This window comes from Hordeum vulgare, chromosome 1H (genome assembly GCF_904849725.1).
Source record: "Hordeum vulgare subsp. vulgare chromosome 1H, MorexV3_pseudomolecules_assembly, whole genome shotgun sequence".
Taxonomy (NCBI): Eukaryota; Viridiplantae; Streptophyta; class Magnoliopsida; order Poales; family Poaceae; genus Hordeum; species Hordeum vulgare.
In genome coordinates, this window is record NC_058518.1 from 478,059,246 (window position 1) to 478,064,492 (window position 5,247).

The following is a 5,247-nucleotide window of genomic DNA, read 5'->3' on the forward strand; positions in this document are numbered from 1 at the left end:
GATGCCAACATGAATTTCAAGATGATTATGATGTAGTATGATAGGATGGAATCCTCCTTTGAATGATTCAAGTGACTTGACTTGGCGCATGTTCACGCATGTAGTTGAAACAAAATCAATATAGCCTCTACGATATTCATGTTTATCGTGATTTATATCCTACTCATGCTTGCACTCAACATTGGTTAATTTCAATGTATATTGATGACTGTTGTCGCTCTCTAGTTGGTCGCTTCCCAGTCTTTTGCTAGCCTTCACTTGTACTAAGCAGGAATACTGCTTGTGCATCCACTTCCACAAGCCCAAAGTTGTTCCGTATGAGTCCACCATACCTACCTATATGCGGTATCTACATGCCGTTCCAAGTAAATTTGCATGTGCCACTCTCTAAATCTTCAAATAATAATCTGTTTTGTATGCCCGAATCGCTCATGTGGTGACAAGGGACGGTCAGTATCTTCCATGCTAGGCGTGTTATCCTCGATACGTGTTTATTCACTATCACTCACGAGAAAGGGACCGGTAATCAGAATGCCCAGTTCCATGCTCAAATCAAATCAAAAATATAATTGCAAATAAAACTCCCCCTCGATTGTTGTTGGTATGGACGGCACCCGAGAATTCGGCTAGTCGTGGAGTGTGATTGATCGGTGGTGGGGGAGTCAAAACTTTACTATTCTGTATGGGAACCGCCTATAATATGTGTAGCATGGAAGATGGTGAAAACTCTTGGTCATCGCGTTGACAATGAAAGCATACCACCCAAAATTATTTATCTCTGTTTTAAAAAGCTTGAGCTCTGGCACCTCTGCAAATCAATGCTTCCCTCTGCGAAGGGCCTATCTATTTACATTTCTGTTGAGTCATCCTCTTCTTATTAAAAAGCACCGGTTAGAGAGCACCTCCGCCATTTATATGTTTTGCGATTAATTGATATTGAGTATGACTGGATCTTCTTTGCCATGAATTACAATTTCCAGTCGGCCTTTGGTCTTTGAAGGTGCTGTGCATTTATGTTTTGCGGTCTCAGAAAGGGCTAGCGAGATACCATTTATTCATATTGTATCATGATTATTTTGATTGAAGTGTTGACGTTTGAAACTTATTATTATTGCTCGCTAATTAATTACGCCATTGATATGAGTATACCATGAGACCTAAATGTCATTGCTTATGTGGTTAGCTTATGATCTTGCTGAAAATATGAATATGAGTTAGACATAATTACAACAACAAGATCAAACAGAGTTCGTAAAGTTTTTTCTTTTGTCTCTTTCAGTTTGTCAACTGAATTGCTTGAGGACAAGCAAGGCTTTAAGCTTGGGGGAGTTGATACGTCTCGAACGTATCTACTTTTCCAAACTCTTTTGTCCTTGTTTTGGATTCTAATTTGCATGATTTGAATGAAACTAACCCGGACTGACGCCGTTTTCAGCACAACTGCCATGATGTTGTTTTTGTGCAGAAATAAAAGTTCTCGGAATGACCTAAAACTTACGAGGATTTTTTATGAAATATATAAAAAATATCAGAGAAAGAATCAAGTGAAGATACGCTGCGAGTGGGCCACGAGCCCTGCAGGCGAGCCGCCCCTAAGGCGTGCCTAGCAGGCTCGTGGGGCCTACGTGGCTCCACCGACTTCATCTCCAACTCTATATAACCTCTCTCGCCCAGAAAAAATAGGAGAGAAGAGTTCATCGCGACGGAGCCGCCGCCATCGCCTGTTCTTCCTCAGGAGGGCAGATCTGGAGTCCGTTCTCGGCTCCGGAGAGGGGAAATCGACGCCTCGTCATCATCAACCATCCTTCATGGCCAATTGCATGATGCTCTCCATCGTTCGTGAGTAATCTTATCGTAGGCTTGCTGGATGGTGATGGGTTGGATGAGATCTATCATGTAATCGAGTTAGTTTTTATGGGGTTTGATCCCTAGTATCCACTACGTTCTAAGATTGATGTTGCTACTACTTTACTATGCTTAATGCTTGTCACTAGGGCCTGAGTGCCATGATTTCAGATCTGAACCTATTATGTTTTCATCAATATATGTGTGTTCTTGATCCTATCTTGCAAGTTGTAGTCACCTACTATGTGTTATGACCCGGCAACCCCAGAGTGACAATAGCCGAAATCACTCTCGGAGATGACCATAGTATGAGGATCCCATGTATTCACCATGTGCTAATGCTTTGTTCCCATTCTCTATTAAAAGGAGACCTTAATATCCCTTAGTTTCCATTAGGACCCCGATGCCACGGGAGGGTAGGACAAAAGATGTCATGCAAGTTCTTTTCCATAAGCACGTATGACTAAATACGGAATACATGCCTACATTACATTGACGAACTCGAACTAGTTACATACCACCCTATGTTATAACAGTTACATGATGAATGCCATCTGACATAATTATCCATAACCGATCCAATGCCTACGAGCTTTTCCTATACTGGTCCTTGCTAAGTTACTTTACCGATATTGCTGTCACACTTGCTATACAAATTACTACTGCTATTGTTACCGCCGCCACCGTTACTATCATACTACTTTGCTACTAAAACTTTGTTGCAGATACTAAGTCTTTCAGGTGTGGTTGAATTGACAACTCAACTGCTAATACCCGAGAGTATTCTTTGGCTCCCCTTGTGTCGAATCAATAAATTTGGGTTGAATACTTTACCCTCAAAAACTGCTGCGATCCCCTATACTTGTGGGTTATCATCTGCCAACAGCACCATGCGTTGCACTGCAGCTTCGTCATGTCGGCGATGAGACGATCACAACGCCATAAACGCTGCATTGCAGTGCAGCTCCCCTCCGTCGGTGAGGTCTGCAGTTGCAGCACCTTGTGTTGCACTGCAGCTCCACCTGACGCAGACCGCTCTGCAGAACCAAGTGCTTCTTCCTTTGCAACCCCGACGGCGCTGCACCAAAGTGCTCGCCAACATCAATCGCAATAGAGGCCGACGATGAGGATGGATCTCGACAACAAAACCACATCAAGAAGGCCATGCAGATGCTAGAGGACGATGCGGTGCTGCTAGTCGACGGCTGCGGGGCAGTTGCAGGTTCACCGATGCGTGCAGCTTCTCTTGCGACGCGAGGGCCATGGCGAAAGGTAAGCGCGAGATGCAGAGAAAAAAGAGGGGAAATGGGGATCTCTCTCCTTGGTGGAAGAAAATGAGTGGCTCTCGTTTGTGCGCAGGAGATAAAGGAGACGTTGGGATGCGTGGGTCCAGATGAAGACGGAGCATGCCACGATCAACTTTGATCGGATGGCTCTCGAGGCGGCTTACATCACTCAGAAAATCAGTTGGTCAATTTTAAAAGTTTTCCAAGTTTATTTGGACCACAACTACTTGAAAGTCGTTGAGGCGTTGACTGCTGAATTAATGGTTGTTGTAAAATTGTGGTAGAACTATTATGTCTGAGTAGCATTGCCCAGGATCACTCGAGCAGTCATTGTGATGGTAGATATAGATCAAACATTGCTTTATTAATTTATTTTTCTAGATTCCTCATACAGAAAAAAATCTTCATGGATTCACACACAAGTCTCTACTTATTAATTTATTTTTCTAGATTCCTCATACAGAAAAAAAATCTTCATGGATTCACACACAAGTCTCTACTTATAGCAACAACACATGCGGTTGGGCTTTCCATTGTCCGGTGCACATTTGCCTTTCTGTAAGACAAAACCGTTATCTCTGCAGTAAATCTGACACTGACTAGGGATCCCCTTCACCGGGTCCTTGCAGCCTTGGTCCCATCCCACACAAAACTTGTTAAAACCTTCTCCATCTGCATGCCCAAGCATATATATTTAAGCCATGGCGAAAGTACGTAAGGGAACATAAACACTTGCATTTGTTTGATTATACAGAAAATGTTTCATGTCGTTGTATAAAGCATAAATAAATATGAATGAATATAATAAAAGGAATATACCTTTGATCCCATAAGATGCATCACATGATAAGAATGTGGCGGATAGCACAAGAACAGCTGTCAAGCACAAAACCCTTGGGTTGTTCATGAGAAGCGCCATGGGGAGGATATCCACTATTCTTCTTCTCCAATTGTTGTACTTCCGGTCGATTATCTTCTCATTCCGGTGTCTATATAGAGGCACCATCTACTTTCTTTAGGATATTATTTTTTGCATTAATTATCTTCTTAGATTTTGTGTATTTTGGTTGGAATTAACTTGAATTATTCAATGACACATCTTCTTTATGTAGAAGTATATCTTGTTGAAATCTCCTTACTAATTAGTTCCTAAGATTCGATCAAATATGATAAAAAATATATCTTAGGATAGCTTGTATTTGATACCTACCTAAATTAGACCAACCACCAATATTACCACATGTTAAAGTGCATATTTTTTTAGTATTTTACCTTTTAGTTTACAAATTGCAAGTTAAATTTTACCCATTAGATATACCTTATCCAATATAGTTTCTCCAATATTTTTTATTAAGAAATCGCTAAGAGATACTGTGTTCAGTATTGGTGTGTTACACTTACAGTGAACTATGGTAATTCCATTTGTTTAGTTGACTAGCTTTTGCTAATTTAAGCCTTTTGATAACAATTTATTTCATCACACGTTCATGGGGAAACTATGCTTTCGTTGTCCAACATCCACTTCAATGAACCTAGCTAACGACGATGTTGGTGTCAACCCGTATAATACTTCCATGTTGTACATATAAGAATGTTGGAGGTAACTTGAGTCGGTAAACTAAATCTTGCACTAATGATTAATCCAATTATTTGTGGGGTATGTTGCACAAACTTATTAACAATATTCACACTTAAAAACACTTCCTTGAGTTTGCAGAAAAAAATGTGAATCATCCAGTAATACATGTGTTAGCCTAGTATAGTGTCGGGGACAAGGTTGTTCTTGATGTAGGCCATTGATGTGTGAGGCATTGCAATTGGTGTGGAGTATCATGGTGTTGGTTTCTCTCCATTGCAGGAGTGATCTGAGTTTGCCCTTCCCATTATAATTGCAACTTCTATTCTCCCGCACTAATGACAGTGACTAGTTTCATGGAACAATTTTTCATCCGTTTGTGGTTATTGGGTGTTATATTCGTTTATTGTGCTTGATGGGCCATCATCATGAGTGCGCTTTTGCCACTGTTGTATTATTTTTTGTTTGGTCTTCTTTTCATTAGCTATGCAACATTTTTTATTTTATTTTCGAACTAGTATTTTCTTAGTTAATATAATA

At 40.7% G+C, this 5,247-nt stretch overlaps 1 long non-coding RNA gene across 1 annotated transcript; it reads right to left on the reverse strand.

The window, feature by feature from the left end:
• Positions 1-3,595: 3,595 nt before the first annotated feature.
• LOC123416194 lies at positions 3,596-4,081 on the reverse strand. The gene is made up of 2 exons (XR_006615873.1): positions 3,951-4,081; positions 3,596-3,803 (listed from the first exon to the last, which is right to left on the reverse strand). It is a non-coding gene; the product is annotated as an uncharacterized LOC123416194 (long non-coding RNA).
• Between the last annotated feature and the right edge of the window lie 1,166 nt (positions 4,082-5,247).